We start from the raw sequence: 21,143 nt of genomic DNA on the forward strand, positions 1-21,143 counted from the left end.
CACCCCGGATCCCCCCGGACCGGAGCCAAGGACCCCACCACCCCAGGCCCCCCAACGAGACCACCCCCCAGCCAACCCACCCGGCACGGCACCGCCCGTCCCCCAGGCGGGAGCCACAGCCCCCCCACCAGTGCCCCAGGCCAACGGGAGCCCCCCAAACCCAACCCAACAGGATGGCGGGCGCAAGAGCAAAGGAGGAGGAGGGGGGAGGACAAGACAGGGGGACAGGGAGCAAGGGGAAGGAGCGGCAGGGGAGCACGCAGGGCCCCAGCCCCAGAGACCAACCAGATGCGTATGCAAGGGGCAACAGCGCCAAATCAAACAGCCCCGGGACCTCGTGAACACCCAGAAGGAATGCACACCCGTGCTGAGGCAACAAGACACCCCGGCAACCCACCGCAGCCATCTTGGCCAAGACCACCCCAGAGGCCCAAGGCGGCCCAGGCTTACAGTTGGGCTAGTGCGTTAGTAAAGAGCAGTGCTGGCAGTCGCTTGCAGGCTAGATCATCAGGCTTTTAAAAATTTTAGATTTAATGCAATTAAAAAAGGAGTCCAACGCTCCTCAAAGCACGTTATTTTTTTTTGTTTTCTGAAAGCAGACATCTTTTCCATGGAAATAAATTCTGTAAGGAGATTTTGCCATTGGTTTATGTTTAAGGATTTTTTGTCTTTCCAATTTAGTAATATTGTTTTTTTTGATATGGCTAGTGCCGCAAGGATTGATTGTGATTGGTTTGCTGGAAGTTAAAGCATTGTCAGGTCTCCAATCAAACAAAGATTTGGAGATAAAGGAATCCTGCAGTCCAAAATGGAGGACAGTTTTTCAGTGATTAGAATCCAAAAGTGTTGCACTGGGGAGCAAAGCCATAAGGCATGTAGATAGGAATCCGCTGTATTCTGGGTGCACTGAGAGCAGATGTCTGTTGCTGAGAAGCCCATTTTATGCATTTTCTGTTGGGTAATGTGGGATCTGTAGAGGACCTTGTATTGAATTAGCTGAAGGTTTGTGTTTTTTGTCATCTTAAAAGTATTACAACAAATTTCTGTCCAGAAATCAGTGCTCGGGGTGATTGAGAGTTCAGCCTCCCACTTCGCGATTGGTAAGTAATTACAGTTAGTGATCGAGAGAGCTCTGTATATTTTTGAGAGTTTTTTTTTAATTTGTTGAGATTTTTTTTCATATATATAGCCAGTTCTGGAGGTTGTAAAGTAGTTAAGTCTAGTGGAGTAGTTTTCTTTATTGTCTCTGTTACTTGTAAGTACTGTAGAAAGTTACTTTTATTTATATCGAATGCTTGGGTTAGATTGTTATATGGCCTGATCTTGTCATTTTCAAAAAGGTCTTGGAGATGAGTGATTCCACTCTCTTCCCATGTCTTCAGATAGAGTGGTGTTTTTTTATTTTTAAAGTCGGGGTTGTGCCAGATTGGAGACAGTATACTAGTTTTTAATTGGACATTTGTGATGTCCAGGGCTTTCCACCATGCAGTCAGTGTGGAGGCAATTAGTGGGTTTTTAAAGCAGTTGTGATGTTTGAGGGTCGCAGTGATAAAAGGGAGATCAGAGAGTTTAATGTGTTTGCAGTCTAACTGTTCTATTTCTAGCCAGGTGTTGTAGTATTCTTTTGGTTTTAGCCATTCTGTTAAATATAATATTTGGTTTGCTAAGAAATAATGCATGAAATTAGGGGCTTCTAAACCACCCTCGTCTTTGTTTTTTTGAAGGGTTGAAAGGCTTATTTTAGGTTTTTTATTTCTAGTATAGAATTTTGTAGTTGCAGAATCTAATCTTTGAAACCATTGTTTTGGTGGTTTCAGTGGTATCATTGAGAACAGGTAGTTTATTTTAGGTAAGATTTTCATTTTAACTGAGGCTATCCTGCCAAGTAGTGAGATGGGGAGATTGTTCCATCTCCACAGATCTTCTGTGACTTTGTCCAACATCGGATCATGATTTAGTTTAATTAATTCATTTAAGTTTGGTGATATATTTAAGCCTAGATATTTATTTGTATTTGTGGTGGAGGGGTGTTGTGGATTTTGGTTTGCAGGATTCCATGAGTTTTTTGTCAAAAGGAGGATTGATGATTTTGTCCAGTTAATGGAATAGTCTGACAATTTAGAGAAGCTGTTTATTAGATTAAATACTTCCTCTAAAGAGGATTGCGGTTCTTCCAAATAGAGTAAGATGTCATCCGCGTAGAGATTAATTTTGTGTTCTGAGATGGATGAGTGGATTCCTTTAATAACAGAGTTCTGACGTACAGCTGCTGCGAGAGGTTCAACGAATATTGCAAAAAGCAAAAGTGAGAGTGAGCAACCTTGTCTGGTTACCCCTCTGCAGTGTGAAGCTTTGGGATGTTATTTTGTTTGTGGTTACTGAGGCCTTAGGTTTATTGTACAGGGTGGAGATCCATTGTATGAATGATTCTCCGAAGCCAAATTTGCCAAGGACAGTTAGGAGGAATGACCAGTTTACTCTATCAAATGCTTTTTCTGCATCGAGTGACAAGATTATTTTTTTCTTTTTAGAGTTCTGTGCCATGTTGATCACATTAAACAGTCTTCTCACATTGTCTGTGGAGTGTCTATTTTTTAATAAATCCTGTCTGGTCTTGGTGTATAATTGACTGTACTACTTTCTCTAACCTGGATGTGAGTGCTTTGGAAATAATTTTTAAGTCTGTGTTAATAAGTGAGATGGGACGATAGCTTGAGGGTAACATGGGGTTCTTGTCTGGTTTAAGTAACAATTTAATGTTCGCTATATTCATGTGACCTCCTACATAACCTTTATTTTTGATCTCTGTTACTACTCTGAAAAATAGTGGAGCCAGCATTGACCAGAAATGTTTTAGGAATTCAGCAGGAAACCCATCTGGACCTGGTGCTTTGCCTGTTGACATGCTGTCTAAAGCATTTTGTAATTCTTGTAAGGTTAATGGTGAGTCTAAGGTGGTTTTCTGATCTATAGTGAGCTGTGGTAGGTTTAGGTTTTTGAGAAAGGTTTTAATTAAAATGATTCTGATTCTGATAAGGTTTAGGGGGGAAACACTTTTTCACACCACTGTAGGTCAAAGCATAGATTTCATAGACATCACATCCTGGATGAGCCGTAATTTTCTCCTTAACCAGGATAAAACCAAAGTGATTTTATTTTGTCCAAAACACCTCAGAGATAAATTATCAGAGTAAATAGTGTCTCTGGATGGCATTACTCTGTCACCCAGCACCACAGTAAAAAACTTAGGTGTTGTCTTTGATATTGACTAATCTTTTAATTCTCATATTAAACAAATCACAAAGACAGCCTTCTTCCACCTCCGTATTATCTCTAAAATCAGGAATGTCTTGGCCCAGAGTGCTGCTGAAAAACAAATACACGCATTTGTTACATTTTGTTCGATTTTTTTATGTTTATTTGTTTATTATGTTTTCTACATTATTATATGTTTGTGCAGCAGACAGAGATTTAACTTCAATTTAACTTCCTGAAATGTCTGTGCAGCGCACTGACGTCCACATTAAATGAGCAAAATGCTCATTTAAATGGGGCGGTCTGCATGCACGTTAATTATTGCTGCAATCTTAGTGAATTCCTCACAGTAGGTGAATCAAAGGATTTAGGGAAGCAACTGTTTTACCACCCTTTAGTTCAGATCTTAGTGAATACGGCCCTCAGTCTGCTGGTCTTCTTGAAGTTTCTAAAGTGTCTAGAAGTAGAACAGGAGACAGAGCATTCAGTTACCAGGCTCCTCCCCTTTGGAACCAGCTCCCAAACCCCGTCAAGGCAGCCTCCCATGAGGCCGGGCAGGCGAAACTGGACCAGGAGTCCGGCGACCTCTCATGAGGCGGAGCCGGCGAGGCAGGGGACCAGGAGTCCGGCGGCCTCCCATGAGGCGGAGCCGGCGAGGCAGGGGACCAGGAGTCCGGCGGCCTCCCATGAGGCGGAGCCGGCGAAGCAGACGGGTAGACCTCCTGCGGGCTGGGCGAAGAGCGCTCAGACGAGGCAGACGGGAAGACCTCCGGCGAAGAGGGCTCAGACGGGACAGGCGGGAAGACCTCCGGCGAAGAGGGCTCAGACGGGACAGGCGGGAAGACCTCCGGCGAAGAGGGCTCAGACGGGACAGGCGGCGACGTTGGCGGACTGGTGCGGGGAGCCGGCACTGGCGGCGACGCTGGCGGCCTGGTGCGGGGAGCCGGCACTGGCGGCAGGGCAGGCGGCGGCCGGGTGCGGGGAGCCGGGACTGGCGGCAGGGCAGGCGGCGGCCGGGTGCGGGGAGCCGGGACTGGCGGCAGGGCAGGCGGCGGCCGGGTGCGGGGAGCCGGGACTGGCGGCAGGGCAGGCGGCGGCCGGGTGCGGGGAGCCGGGACTGGCGGCAGGACAGGCGGCGGCCGGGTGCGGGGAGCCGGGACTGGCGGCCGGTGCGGGGAGCCGGGACTGGCGGCCGGGTGCGGGGAGCCGGGACTGGCGGCCGGTGCGGGGAGCCGGGACTGGCGGCAGGGCAGGCGGCGGCCGGGTGCGGGGAGCCGGGACTGGCGGCAGGGCAGGCGGCGGCCGAGTGCGGGGAGCCGGGACTGGCGGCCGGGTGCGGGGAGCCGGGACTGGCGGCAGGGCAGGCGGCGGCCGGGTGCGGGGAGCCGGGACTGGCGGCAGGGCAGGCGGCGGCCGGGTGCGGGGAGCCGGGACTGGCGGCTGGGAGCTAGGAGACTCTGGAACGCTAGCCTGGGAGCTAGGAGACACAGGAACGCTAGCCTGGGAGCTAGGAGACGTTGGCGGCCTGGTGTGGGGAGCCGGCACTGGCGGCGACGCTGGCGGCCTTGTGCGGGGAGCCGGGACTGGCGGCGACGCTGGCGGCCTGGTGCGGGGAGCCGGGACTGGCGGCGACGCTGGCGGCCTGGTGCGGGGAGCCGGCACTGGCGGCGACGCTGGCGGCCTGGTGCGGGGAGCCGGCACTGGCGGCGACGCTGGCGGCCTGGTGCGGGGAGCCGGCCTGGTGCGGGGAGCCGGCACTGGCGGCGACGTTGGCGGCCTGGTGCGGGGAGCCGGCACTGGCGGCGACGTTGGCGGCCTGGTGCGGGGAGCCGGCACTGGCGGCGGCCTGGTGCGGGGAGCTAGGAGACTCTGGAACGCTAGCCTGGGAGCTAGGAGACACAGGGACGCTAGCCTGGGAGCTAGGAGACACAGGGACGCTAGCCTGGGAGCTAGGAGACACAGGGACGCTAGCCTGGGAGCTAGGAGACACAGGGACGCTAGCCTGGGAGCCAGGAGACACAGGGACGCTAGCCTGGGAGCCAGGAGACACAGGGACGCTAGCCTGGACGCCAGGAGACACAGGGACGCTAGCCTGGACGCCAGGAGATACAGGGACGCTAGCCTGGACGCCAGGAGATACAGGGACGCTAGCCTGGATGCTTGGAGACTGGCGGGGCTGACCCTTCCTTTTCGACCGACCTCGACCTCTACCTGTCCGTATTCTCGACAGAATAAAAAAACGGATATTCTCGATTCTTGCTCTTTTTGCGCAGTGCGTTTCCTTTCTAAACTTTGGGAAAATTATCCTCTATACCTTTAACTAATAACATTAAACATATTATTCATTGTTAATTTATCAAATAAGTTTAAATATTTAAAAATATTTAACATTTAACTAATTTTGAAGTGAAGATGGTCCATTTGCTTCTCCTTCTATTTAAATGTTTAGTCTTGAAGCTTAAATTAAAGTAACTATAAGGTTTGTGAGAAAATAATGTTGAACTCAAATGTTTAAGTTCTGACATTTGTTTGTTTTTCTGTTACAATTCAAGGTTTTTCACCTGAGAATCCTCCTCTGTTCAATGTTCTAATCAATACATTCATCAACTCTGAAATAAAACCACTTTATTATAGGAATCAACTGTTTCATTTATCATAGAACAATATGGTCTGTTTCTGTCTGTCTGTCTATCTGTTTGTCTGTCTGCCTAACTGTCTGTCTGTCTGGCACTATGTCTGTGTGGCTGTGTGTCTGTCTGTCTGTCTGTGTTGCTGTGTGTCTGTGTCTATTTCACAAAGGATTCAGAGACATGTCTGTCTGTCTGTGTGTGCCTGACTGTGTGTCCGTCTATTTTACAGAGGACTCAGACATGTCTGTATGTGGGTCTGTCTGCATGTCTGTCTATCTGGCACTCTGTCTGTCTGTGTTTCGTCTGTGTGGCTGTGTGTGTGTGTCTGTCTGTCTGTCTCACAGAGGACTCAGAGACACTGAGGAACCACAGGACCAAATCCCAAACCCAGGATACAGAGTGTGAGTGAAGGAGGTACAGACGGTGTGGATGAGTGTCAGAGAGTCAGAGGAGACTTCATAGAAGGACAGACGTCCATCAGGACAGTCCACATACACTCCTACTCTACCAGAGGAACCACAGGGACAGGAGGTAGGTGTGACTATGTTATTGTGTCTGATGGAGTAAAAACCTCTGAAACATCTCAGACTCCAGGACTGATTATTAAATCCAAACCAACAATCAAAACGGTTTCCTTTCCTACTGATTCCTCTGTAACTCACTGCTATAGAAACATCTCCATTCCTCTCCACCTCCCAGTAACAGCGACGAGTCAGACCAGTTCTACACAGAACCTGATAGTGCTCAAATCTGTCCTGATGATCAGGATAAATCTCCTCCTTCTCCCACAAACATGTCACAGTCCTGTTGTTGTCAGACAGTCTGAGGTTTCTGTTGATGGAGTTTGTGTTGAGGTGAATGTGACAGAAATCTGATGAGACACAAAGAAACAACAGTTGATCATGTGATGCTTCATTCTCTCTGTATCACTGACATGTTCATTCACTCAGAGCTTCATGAGGACACTTTGAATGAACACACACACACACTTACACTTCCTCACACCAGCTTTGATCCACTGCTCTCCTCCATGGTCCGCCCTGCAGGAGCAAACACAGGCAGTGATTTACACATCTAAAGAGTCCAAAGTGCTGCTCAAAAACCTGATGCCATCTCCATCAAGCTCTCCATGTTTCTACTGGTTTGTCTTCAACACCTTCTTCATCTCCTTCAAAGTGTTCCTCTCTTCATCCTCACTGATTGGTTCCACCTCCTCTGATCTTAACTATACACTATTATATATATGTATATATACACTATTTGGTCACCTAGGCTGAAATCCAATCAGAACTCATGTGATCATGTGATCTAACGTATTGATCACATCTAATCTGTCTGTGTTTACAAACATTAATACCATCATAAATCAGGTTGATCAACAGTAACTGAATATTCAGCAGGGCTACAGGAAGTAGGGGTGCTGCAGCTCCCCCTATTGGTGAGAATGTAGGTGTTTAAATGTAGTCTATGAAAAATATTTAGCACAATTTATAAATTCCTTATGAATATTTAGGGAAATGATTTTGACACACGTAGGCTATTACGTGTATTTTGTATTTGAATGTAATTATTTTTAGACCTAATCAACACAGGTTCATGTTGACTTTTGAAGACATGGGTACGCAGCACCATCACCCAGAAAAGACTCACACCTTTCTCTGATACACACCCACACACAGATTCTGAACTCCCTGGACATTTGTCTCCTCATGAGAGACTTTATCTCCACGCCCCCTGAGCACACCTCCACATTTGGACACCTGTAACCATGGTAACCCTCCCTGCAGCTCAAAGTAAGAGCATGATGCCACCGTACACTTTCATATCTATTCATACAGTTTAACGTCACACTACAGTATTTTTACAAAGTGGTGGTGATGGAGATGGAGTGTGTTATTATGATTGTGTGTTCTGTGTGTAATGGATGTGGAGAGTTGTTAAATAACGTTTAAATAGTCAGATTATTTCCTTGTTGTGTGCATAAAAGGATTTTGGAGTCACGTGACATAAACATAGATGGTGCAGTGACTCAGGTTCATGTCAGCTGATCTAATCTATTGCATTGTTATAGTGTTATTGTGAAGTTTAGCTAATAGTGCATATATTCATCTGAGAACTGATGATGTCTGTGCGTTACAGACCCTGGCTGTGAGTGTGCACCAGGGGCGTAGCACCACATTTTGGGCCCTGGGTACAAACCATCTTGTTGGGCCCCTCCTGTAACTTTTAATATGTACACTTTTTTCACCTGGAAACTATACTAGTATTCTGATATAAACTTTATTTTTTTATTTCTACACAGTTTATATTGGAGGGTGATCATGTGTTTTTGTTGTTTGTGCTTCAAAAGCTTCCATATAAACTTTATAAAGATTGATAGTAATTTCTGAAAGTCTTTTCCTGACTGGTCGCTGTGGGCAGGCAGGACCGTGAATGTATTTTTCCTCACTAAGAAATAAGAATCAATCAATCAATCAGTTAAGGTTCCTGCTGTGGGTTTTCATATTCACATGGAAAGAGAAGTGATATTAAAATATAATACACACACACTACATAGCAATCATAGAATCACCTCACTATGTGGTTGTATGTAATAAAGAAATTATAAAATATGTATTGAATAATTCTTACAACACCTTTTGTAATCATGTGATGTTTTATAAGATTGATTTTGATGAGCATGTATTCACTTATTGTTTGTACAGATAAATATAAGTGGTTATTTTCAAGTTTACTGTGTATATTCAATTTAAACACAAATCATGTTTGTATTCTGTTCTGTTCTACTTATAACTTTTTTCTTATATTAAAACATAGTCTAACAGTAAATCCAAATAAATGTAATAAAGTTAAATAAAAGTTTTTGTCCCACTCTAACAATGGTAAACAAAATAGGAACATAACTTGAAATAAAATTAAAGGAAAAATAAGGTTAAAATAAATTAACAAGCTTACTTTAAGTAACCTGATATTATAATTGCCAAATAACGTTAATATAACATAATAAAACATAGTCTGAACTAAATATTTTTTCTTATTCATAATTTTTTATAGTCACACTGTTAAACAGTGTGAATAGAGGAAATGTTCGAATGGATTATTATTCATGGTTTCTTTTTGTGTGTAATACTATAATTATATATCTTTATACTCAATAAATCTATTCATAAAATATATTCAGGTCAACTTGTTAGCTGTCATTTTCAGAACAAGGACAAACAGTTTCAGAACATCTGATTTCAACTTAATCTAAATCTAAAAACAACACAACTATGTACGTAAACAAAGAGACAAATCAGATATAAACAAGACAATCAGATTAACACTAAAATGTCAGTTTGACCCAAAATGCACAAAGTCTAAATCATTAACAAATAAGAATAATTATATTTTAAAATTAAACTTAATACACATTAAACAACTTATGTTCTATATATCTAAATAAACAGACACCATCGACCCCTAAATGATCAATAATAATGAATAAATCAATAAATCTTAAACATAATTTGTATTGCTTTAAATCACCAGTAAATGACATCTTTAACTAATTACAAGGAGCTTATCATTTGATTTCTAAATATATAAAAACACTGATAAATCTATGTTTGGGGCCCAGGGAGTGAGCAGACCCCGAGGACCACAGCTGTGTTTTAGATGAGTGTCTGTTCTTCTATTGACTTGTTATGACTTGTTGATTCATTTTCTGTTCATCTCTAATAAATTGATTGATTGATTCAGCAAAACCTCTGACTATGTCTCTCTGTATGAAATCTCAGGTACTGAACACCAGAGTTAGCTCAAAAACTCTAACAATTGTTAAACAATAATATTCGTAACATAAGTCTACAGTTTGAAATAAATGTAAAACGTTTTAAAAACATACATATTTCTGTTTTAATAATTGTATGAATGGGTCAAGTTAAACATTTTATTATTTTATTTTATATTATACATTGTTGGAATGTCTGTGGTAAATAAATATTTTCATATTTTAATGCATTAAAATATGCATTAGCACAGCTGTTGCAGAAGTGGATCTAAGCTCATCGTTTGTATTGTGTAGAAACTACGTCATCTCATTCAGCAGTAAGTAAACACTAAACTTTATCAACATATATTGTATGTTAAAAAAACGTGACTAAAAACTCTGTTTTAAGTCCGTCACCAATGACGCACTGTGAGTGTGGGCTCTTGCACGTGAGGGGTGGAGAACGAGCAGGGACACAGAGAGACGTGATTGGTTAATAAAAAAACAAACCGTCTTTTTTCTATGGTCAAAGTTTTTACAGGTTTACAGCTGCTACACATGATGGATTTTCTTTGTTTCTTTTTTCAGAGCACATAAGATCCTAATTTCTGTCAGAACATTAAGACAATTTCAATCAAAAAAAAATCCCCCACCCTTCTTTTAATTGATTGATTATTTGAATCATTGGTTTTGATTTATACAATTGCAATGTTTGAATTTTAGTGGTTTGTAACATTCAGCGCTAGAAATGCAATAATTTATTTCGGTTTTCGGCTAGTAATCCCTAATTTTTTGACTTGATAACTTGTCAGAGAAAATATTAAAATATAATTTCACAAGATATATTTATATTTTTATATGAACACAATCCTCACTGATTGGTTCCACCTCCTCTGATCTTCTCTCTCATTCCTTCATCAGCTCCTCATAGTTCTCCATCAGCCTCTCCTCACTCCTCACTACCTTCTTATCTCTGTCCTTCATCCCTCTAACCTGTCCCAGTCCTCCTCCTTTAGTGTCCCACCTCTCACACCTTCATCACATTCCTCTGATACAGCTCTCTGTCACACATGTGATGGGGATTGATGTGAACATTTGATGAGCTGCTGTGATGTGTCTCACCTCAGAGTGTTCAGTCTCTGAGAGAGCAGCTTCACTGCTGAGTCTCCTGGATTGTTGTAGCTCAGGTCCAGCTCTCTCACACTGGAGGAGTTGGAGCTCAAAGCTGCTGCCAGAGAAGCCCCGCCCACCTCTGTGATGACACAACCTGACAGACTGGATTCAGAAAAACATCCACAACTCAGGAAACAAGTGAGGAGACGAGGAACAGGACAATGTTGATGGAACATATGATCCCACTGACCTGAGATAGTCCAGTTTACAGTGAGGACTCTTCAGTCCTTCACACAGCAGCTTCACTCCTGAATCCTGCAGATCATTGTTACTCAGGTCCAGATGTTTCACAATGGAGGACTGAGAGCTGAGGACTGAGGACAGAGCTGCACAGCTTCTCTCTGAGAGACCACAGGAACTCAGTCTGTGGGAGAAAGACATTCACTTATTAATAATAATAATAATCATCACATTATTGACAGGATTCAAACCTCTGCCGTACACTTCATCTGCTTTATTACCTCCACCAAGGAGGAAAGATTTCAGCTGCCGGAGGGACTCCTGATCAATAAACTGATTCTGATCAGTTTCAAAGATAAACAAATATCTCTCATCATCATATAAATTCATATCTGGGTTTGTAATTGATGGATCTGTATAAAATGTGACTCAGTTATATTGGGTGGTTAATCAATGATCCCACTGAGTTTCATCCTGATCAGATCCAGATTGTTATGGTTTGGGGTTGATATGGACCCAAATGCAGGAACAGATGGAGGCAGGATGCAAGAATAGCGTTCTTGGAACCAATCCATGTTTTTAATTTAAAAATCCAAAATCCAAACTTAAATCCAAAAACAGGGGTGCAGGAACAGGGAGCAAGACCAGACAACTGTACACAAAGAGGGAGACAACGAACCTGACACATCGCACACAATGAACCCGCAGTCATGCTGTGTCCAAACACTCAGCTAAATAGTGGAGGAGGCCTGATTGGGAATGGGCCACACCTGGGTGAAAACACGAGGGAGCTAATCAATCACAAACCAAGCACACAGACATCACTGAGGGGTGGAGCCACAAACAGGAGTCCCTGAAACACAGACAAGACTTAACACAAACCAAATAAACAAAGCCAGAACAAAAAGAGGACCCAAGGGTTAAAATAAACAGAACCTAACACAGATTGTTTATTTCATTGATTTATTTTCTTTTTTTAAAGTGTCCATACATTGTGACCTACTGGATGTTTATTAATGGGATATAAATGTGGTTCCAAGCCTTTACAGTGTGAATGAAAATGGTACCATGATCAGGATCATTGATCATTGATAACTGATAATATCTGTGAAAAGGAGGTTCAGAGCTTGGTGGAGCTTTCAACTGTTCATTTAGTCGACTAAACATTTTCATCATAGTTTGTGTTGATTAAAGTTTTTCAAGTGACAATAACTAAACTACGACTAATTTAAAAAAAAATACATGTTAACAAAAATTATATCAACTTATATTAATATCTTCACTGACTAATAAAAACTAAACTATACACTATTATATATATATATATATATATATATATATATATATATATATATATATATATATATATATATATATATATATATATATATATATATATATATACATACACTGTTTGGTCACCTAGGCTAAAATCCAATTAGAACTCATGTGATCATGTGATCTAATGTATTGATCACATCTAATCTGTCTGTGTTTACAAACATTAATACCATCATATATCAGGTTGATCAACAGTAACTGAATATTTATAAAATATGTAAAATCTAATGCTTCATAGTTTAGTCGTTTAAATCTGTAACAGATTTATTGGAACATTATTTCATATATTGAGGAATCATATATATTGTATAGACCCTGGCCCAGAATGCAGAACAGTGGCTGATCACCTGAGGTTATAAAAACAACCTCATCACCTAAAACGTCTAATCAAAGGTGGGGGGACTGAACTGTACATGGTACGTGGTCTATAGATTTAACTAGGACTCTTTAGAGAGATAATAAAGACATAAATACAATCACAAATCTGTTCCATTGTAATCTATATAAATATTAGTAGAGGCATAAATTAACATAACACCTGGTTACATTTCTGTTTTGTTCTAATTACTGTTTTATTCTAATGATTTGATTTACTTTTCAGTTCTTTGGGTTATTTTCTTACTTTTTTATTCACTTACTTCTTTAATAATCTCTGTCAGTTTGAATATTATGTTACAACTATGTAAAATATTGTCATTTACCTCTATTTATGTTCTAAAAATGTCACAACTAAAACCCTTATGTGTATTTATATCCTCAGATAGATAAATAAATATGTAGACATGGATAGAATTAGATAGAAATTATAACTTGAAATATTTAAAAAATCATAATCAACCTTTGAAATGTATATAAATGAGGGGCGAGGAGAGAGGTAAGTCACGCACGATGTTCTGAGAGTCACGTGACAAGCTGAGAAAATTCAACATGGCGGCTCGCTGCCGTGACTAGTTTACCGATCCTGTTTACGTGCACATATTAACAATTTTTTACCGTTTAATCAACGCCACCGACGAGAGCCGACCACGCGCCCTCTCACCAGCCAGAGTGGAGGACCTCGAGAACTTCATCGATAGATATTACGCTGAGTACGTGATGGAGACCGGACCGAAAGCCAGTACATCAGGTAAGTCAGCGAAGCGCCGGAAAAACGATTCGGCTACCGATATGTCAGACCTCGAGGTAGAATCCCACACGGAACTCCTACAAACCATAATTAAGAGGCTGGATGTGCTCGATTTACTGCACCGAGACATTCAGGAAATGAAAGCCAGCCTGGAATTTGCCTATCAACAAATCCAGGACTTACAAAAAGACAACCATGATATCCATTCGGCTTTATCTGCGGTGAGCTCCGAGGTGAAAGAGCTGAAAAATGAAAACAAGTCTCTTAAAGAGACTGTCCTGGATATCCAATCTCGCAGTATGAGAGACAATGTGATTTTCTCAGGCATTCCAGAGACCCCCAACGATGACCCAGATGCTCTGCTGAAAGACTTCATGTCGTCGGCGCTTAAAATCCCGGCAGAAACCGTGAAAAACATCACATTTCACCGTGTCCATCGCCTCGGACCACGTAGAGGAAACCGTCCACGTCCCATCATTGCCAAATTTGAGCACTTTCAACAGAAAATCCAGGTAAAAAGTAAAGGTCGGGAACTTAAAGGTACACAATTCGGCATGAACGATCAATTCCCTCGGGAAATAAACGAACGTCGAAAAACCCTGTATCCTATCTTTAAGGAAAACCGACAGAAAGGCAAAAATTCCAAACTGGTCGTAGACAAGCTTTACATAGATGGCCAACTGTTTAGGGACTTAAACATCACCCCCTGGCTCTACTGAGAAAGACAAATCTAAAAATAATAATAATAATGAAGTTAAAAAAAAAAAAAAAAAAAAAAAAAAATTAAATTAAAAAAAAAAAAAAAAAAAAAACGCAGGTGTTATGTGAGTTAACATTGAAAGGATAATTCTCCACTTATGGTGAAGCTAAGGTAGCATTATTTTTAAAAGTTAAAATAAATACATATGTTGTATGTGTGTGTGTATGTATGTATGTGTATATGTGCGTGTGTATATGTATGTGTATATGTGCGTGTGTATATGTATATGTATATGTATATGTATGTGTGTGTGTATGTGTGTATACATGCACATATATATGTGTGTGTGTGTGTGTGTGTATGTGTATGTATATGTATGTATATATATATGTATATATATATATAAAAATAGAGGAAATATATATATATATATATATATATATAACAATAATAATAATAATTAAAATAAATAAATACATAAAGATAATAATAACACTAAAATAAAAACATGGATAGGTATATATAGACACGTGTGTGTGTGTGTATGTATGTATGTTTGTATGTATGCTACATATGGGCTCAGATTTTGGTAAACACTTTTTGGCACGTACTCTCTCACAACACACGTACTCTCTCACAGGACACTCTCTACCCTCATGTCAACTCACTCTTCTCTAACCCCTCACTCTTTTTTTTCTTTCACATTCACTCAACACCCACAACACCCCCCACCTCCTACACCTCCTATAATTACCCCTTGCTCCTTTTACTCTTTTGACACTGGTTGTTGTCGTTGTATGTTTGTGCTTTTCACTAACCTATTCGATCCAGTCCTTTACCCCGTGGTGTTATCGCATGATAAGTATGTCTCCTCTTCTTTTTTTTTCTTGCATCCAAGCTTTCTACAACACAGTTGTGCACAAAAGCTCACAGATTCTCACTTATGCTCACACCTGTATGGACTAACACTCACCTCGTTCTATGTATCAGTTTACAGTAACTTCTTGGAATGTGCGTGGCATTCGCTCGCAGGCTAAAAAGATTAAGATATTTGACTATGTATCAAGATTAAATGCAGACATTGTTTTCTTTCAAGAAACTCACTTACTTAAATCAGAAGAAAAATCCCTGACAGATTCAAATTTTAACAAGATATATAATTCATGTTTCAATTCCAGACAAAGAGGAGTATCGGTTCTTCTTAACAAAATGTTACCCGTTAACATAATCAACTCCGTCATAGACCCAGAGGGTAGATATATTATTATCAAAGTAGTAATCTATAATAAATGTTTCACAATTCTAAATCTCTATGCCCCCAATAATGATGACCCTGATTTCTTCCATAGAATTTTCTCAGAGCTTTCAGACCTTTCTGCAGACTCATCTTTAATCATCGGAGGTGACTTCAATCTGGCGCTCAACACATCATTGGACAGATCTAGTAAGTGCTCAAATACAAAACCATCTCGATCTGCTAAAGTATTAATGGATTACATGGAAGATCTTGGAATAGGAGATGTATGGAGACTGAATAACCCAACTAAAAAAGAATATACCTTCTTCTCCCCCGTGCATAAATCCTTCTCCCGAATTGACTTTTTTCTTTCAAATAATTCCATCGTACATAAGTTGTCCTCTAAAACACATCCTATAATTATTAGCGATCATGCCCCAATATCCCTCACCCTGCAGTGTGACTCTAATCAGAAAGTATCCCCACTATGGCGCTTTAACACTTCATTACTTAATGACAGTAAATTTGAAAAAATTATAAGAAAAGAATGGGAGGACTCCCCGGAAATATCACCGTCCTTACTCTGGGAAACTGGCAAGGCTGTCATTAGAGGGAAGATTATATCATACTCTTCTTTTAAGAAAAAACAGGAACAGATAGCAGAAAAAACACTTGAAGAAAACATTAAGAAACTTACGGAAGAATACGCAGCGAACCCTTCTGAACTTTTATGGGAAAAACTTCAAAATACAAAACTTAATCTGGATATCATCTAATCTAAAAAAACAGACTTCATTTTGCAACAATTACGATACAAAAACTTTGACTACAATAATAAATCAGGCAAATACTTAGCAAATCAGCTCAAACACAATAAAGAAAATTCCTTTATAGCAGCAATTTCTGATAACGCAGGTCAAACTTTAAACTTACCTCAGGACATTAATAACATTTTTCATGATTATTATCAAAACTTATACTCATCAAATTTAAACCCTGACCCTGAATATATTAAAACCTTTCTCAATAAACTAAACCTACCACAGCTCACTATAGATCAGAAAACCACCTTAGACTCACCATTAACCTTACAAGAATTACAAAATGCTTTAGACAGCATGTCAACAGGCAAAGCACCTGGTCCAGATGGGTTCCCTGCTGAATTCCTAAAACATTTCTGGTCAATGCTGGCTCCACTATTTTTCAGAGTAGTAACAGAGATCAAAAATAAAGGTCATGTAGGAGGTCACATGAATACAGCGAACATTAAATTGTTACTTAAACCAGACAAGAACCCCATATTACCCTCAAGCTATCGTCCCATCTCACTTATTAACACAGACTTAAAAATTATTTCCAAAGCACTCACATCCAGGTTAGAGAAAGTAGTACAGTCAATTATACACCAAGACCAGACAGGATTTATTAAAAATGGACACTCCACAGACAATGTGAGAAGACTGTTTAATGTGATCAACATGGCACAGAACTCTAAAAAGAAAACAATAATCTTGTCACTCGATGCAGAAAAAGCATTTGATAGAGTAAACTGGTCATTCCTCCTAGCTGTCCTTGGCAAATTTGGCTTCGGAGAATCATTCATCCAATGGATCTCCACCCTGTACAATAAACCTAAGGCCTCAGTAACCACAAACCAAATAACATCCCAAAGCTTCACACTGCAGAGGGGAACCAGACAAGGCTGCCCACTCTCACCTTTGCTTTTTGCAATATTCGTTGAACCTCTCGCAGCAGCTGTACGTCAGAACTCTGTTATTAAAGGAATCCACTCATCCATCTCAGAACACAAAATTAATCTTTACGCGGATGACATTTTACTCTATTTGGAAGAACCGCAATCCTCTTTAGAGGAAGTATTTAATCTAATAAACAGCTTCTCTAAATTATCAGACTATTCCATTAACTGGACAAAATCATCAATCCTCCCTTTGACAAAAAACTCATGGAATCCTGCAAACCAAAATCCACAACACCCCTCCACCACAAATACAATTAAATATCTAGGCTTAAATATATCACCAAACTTAAATGAATTAATTAAACTAAATCATGATCCGATGTTGGACAAAGTCACAGAAGATCTGCGGAGATGGAACATACTCCCCATCTCACTACTTGGCAGGATAGCCTCAGTTAAAATGAAAATCTTACCTAAAATAAACTACCTGTTCTCAATGATACCACTGAAACCACCAAAACAATGGTTTCAAAGATTAGATTCTGTAACTACAAAATTCTATACTAGAAATAAAAAACCTAAAATAAGCCTTTCAACCCTTCAAAAAAACAAAGACGAGGGTGGTTTAGAAGCCCTTAATTTCATGCATTATTACTTAGCAAACCAAATATTATATTTAACAGAATGGCTAAAACCAAAAGAATACTACAACACCTGGCTGGAAATAGAACAATTAGACTGCAAACACATTAAACTCTCTGATCTCCCTTTTATCACTGCGACCCTCAAACATCACAACTGCTTTAAAAACCCACTAATTGCCTCCACACTGACTGCATGGTGGAAAGCCCTGGACATCACAAATGTTCAATTAAAAACTAGCATGCTGTCTCCAATCTGGCACAACCCCGACTTTAAAAATAAAAAAACACCACTCTATCTGAAGACATGGGAAGAGAGTGGAATCACTCATCTCCAAGACCTCTTTGAAAATGACAAGCTCAGGACATATAATAATCTAACCCAAGCATTCGATATAAATAAATGCAACTTTCTACAGTACTTACAAGTAACAGAGACAATAAAGAAAACTACTCCACTAGACTTAACTACTTTACAAACTCCAGAACTGGCTATATATATGGAAAAAATCTCAACAAATTAAAAAAAACTCTCAAAAATATACAGAGCTCTCTCGATCACTAACTGTAATTACTTACCAATCGCTAAGTGGGAGGCCGAACTCTCAATCACCCCGAGTATTGATTTCTGGACAGAAATTTGTTGTAATACTTTTAAGATGACAAAAAACACAAACCTTCAGCTAATTCAATACAAGGTCCTCCACAGATCCCACATTACCCAACAGAAAATGCATAAAATGGGCTTCTCCTCAACAGACATCTGCTCTCAGTGCACCCAGAATACAGCAGATTCCTATTTACATACCTTATGGCTTTGCTCCCCAGTGCAACAATTTTGGATTCTAATTACTGAAAAACTGTCCTCCATTTTGGACTGCAGAATTCCTTTATCTCCAAATCTTTGTCTGATAGGAGACCTGACAATGCTTCAACTTCCAGCAAACCGATCACAATCAATCCTTGCGGCACTAGCCATAGCAAAAAAAACAATATTACTAAATTGGAAAGACAAAAAATCCTTAAACATAAACCAATGGCAAAATCTCCTCACAGAATTTATCTCCATGGAAAAGATGTCTGCTCTCAGAAAACAAAAAAAAAATAATAACGTGCTTTGAGGAGCGTTGGACTCCATTTTTAATTGCATTAAATCTAAATTTTTAAAGCCTGATGATCTAGCCTGCTAGCGACTGCCAGCACCACTCTTTACTAACGCACTAGTCCAGCTGTAGGCCTGGGCCGCCTTGGGCCTCTGGGGTAGTCTTGGCCAGGGTGGCTGGGGTGGGTTGCCGGGGTGCCTGGTTGCCTCAGCGCGGGTGTGCATTCCTTCTGGGTGTTCACAGGGTCCCGGGGCTGTTTGATTTGGCGCTGTCGCCCCTTGCATGCGCATCTGGTTGGTCTCTGGGGCTGGGGCCCTGCGTGCTCCTCTGCCGCTCCTTCCCCTTGCTCCCTGTTCCCCTGTCTCGTCCTTCCCCCCTCCTCCTCCTTTGCTCTTGCGCCCGCCATCCTGTTTGGTTGGGTTTGGGGGGCTCCCGTTGGCCTGGGGCACTGGTGGGGGGGCTGTGGCTCCCGCCTGGGGGGCGGGCGGTGCCGTGCCGGGTGGGTTGGCTGGAGGGTGGTCTTGCTGGGGGGCCTTGGGTGGTGGGGTCCGTGGCTCCGGTCCGGGGGGTCCCGGGGTGGGGGTGGCTTTGGGGGTGGCTGCTGCCCGGGGTTGGCGATTGCCTCCTGGGTCGCTGGGTGGCGGGGTGTGGCTGTGGGTTGCTCCGTCGGCCCTTGCGGGTCCTCGGCTTGGCTCCCTGGGGCGCACCTTCGCCAGGGATGTCGCTTGCGTGACGGGCCGGGCGGGGCCCCCTCCGAGGCTTTTTTTTTTTTTTTTTTTGTGGACCGCCGCAATGGCCGGGGTGGGGGGTGCTTTGGGGCCTCCCCGGGGGTCGTGTTGGGTGGGTGTGCGGGGGCGCGGCGCGTGGCTCTTGGCCTGGTGGATCCGCGTCGGGATTGGCTGGTCTGCTGGCTGGGTGCACCGGGCAATGTGGGCGCCATTCCGGGGCGGGGGTGTCCCAGGGGTGGATCCGTGGTCTGGGTGTCCGGGGGCGTGCTCTCCCATCATCTGCCCGGGGACCGGCCGCGGCTCGTGGCGGCGCCGCGCAGCCTTGGGCGGGGCGGGGCTGGTGGCCTGGGGCCCGCTGTCGTCCGGGGTGTGCTGGCGTCGGGGGGGTGTCTCGTGCCGGTGCGTGGGTCGTCGGGGATCGCCTCTGTGGGGGGGGGGGGGCTCCATTGGCGCCGTTGGTGTGGGATGGCGGTACCGGGCTGGGGGTGCTTCGGTACTCGGGCTTGCCGGTCCGTGGCTGGCGGGGTGGCCCTGCTTGGCGGTGGATGGTGTCCTCTTTCGTCGGGGGGGCCGGGGCCGCCTTCCGGTGGAGGGTGTTGTATCGTGGCGCCGGGTGGGCCTGTGCTGGCCCTGGTGTGGGCGCGGGCCTGCCCCCTGCTCGGCCGCTCTCGTTGGTGGCGCGGGGGGCGTCGCTCTGGGCCGGCGTGCGGCGGGGGTCGCCCCCTGGAGCGCCGGGGGATGGGGTTGGTGCCTGGCTGCGCCCGGGGATGGGGGGTGCCGCCGTGCTCCGCCGGGCCGTCGCGGTCTGGGGGGGTGCCGTGGGGGGGGTCTCCGGCTTTGCTGCTCCGGGGCCCACAGTGCCACTTGCCCGTCTGCACCATCTACCCTCTCGCGTGGCCCGCCATGCGGACGGGCCCGGCTCACACCGGACAGGCCTCCTACATGTACACTTCACCTCACCCCCAGCTGGTCTGGCCCATTCACACAATGCACCACACACCCATACCCAACCCTTGGGGGGCTGGACGGTGGGACTGGGGGTGGAGGGGGCCGCCACCTATGTCACTATGTAGTGGCGTGGGGGCGGCACTCCCACCTCCAGTTACCCTACTAATCCCTCCAATTTTAATCACACCTCAACATGCCACCCCCCAGAGGGTGTACTCACCTACACCCTCCGGCCTATTACACCACATACACATATATCCACAGGGGCAGGATGGGGAGCACCGCTCCCCTCCATCCCCCTTTTTTTAACTAAACTCCATACATTCACTAAACACACACATTCACACAGGGGATAGGGAAGTGCCTCTCCATTGGGGAATGGAGAGGCACCATAACAGGGTGGTGGGTTGGTTCACATATTTGGGCCTCTCCGGTGGGGGCCTGGCCCCTCTGTTGGTGGCTGGGCCACTGCATAGAGTAAAAATACATCAGGGTGGTGCGGTCGGGCGTGGCGGTGGGTCTCGGGGGGGCTTTTCTGGGGTTTGCTGTCGGCCGCCTGGTGGGTTTGTCCTGCCATCTGCGGACTGGTGGGTGGGTCCGGGGCATCTTTGGCTGGGGGCTGCTGTTCCGC

The 21,143-nt window shown here is 43.6% G+C and overlaps 1 long non-coding RNA gene across 1 annotated transcript; it reads right to left on the reverse strand.

Moving 5' to 3' along the window:
• Positions 1 to 6,004: 6,004 nt before the first annotated feature.
• LOC114460040 (uncharacterized) lies at positions 6,005 to 6,927 on the reverse strand. The gene is made up of 3 exons (XR_003673523.1): positions 6,879 to 6,927; positions 6,066 to 6,756; positions 6,005 to 6,019 (listed from the first exon to the last, which is right to left on the reverse strand). It is a non-coding gene; the product is annotated as an uncharacterized LOC114460040 (long non-coding RNA).
• Between the last annotated feature and the right edge of the window lie 14,216 nt (positions 6,928 to 21,143).

Source organism: Gouania willdenowi, unplaced genomic scaffold, assembly GCF_900634775.1.
Source record: "Gouania willdenowi unplaced genomic scaffold, fGouWil2.1 scaffold_37_arrow_ctg1, whole genome shotgun sequence".
NCBI lineage: Eukaryota > Metazoa > Chordata > Actinopteri > Blenniiformes > Gobiesocidae > Gouania > Gouania willdenowi.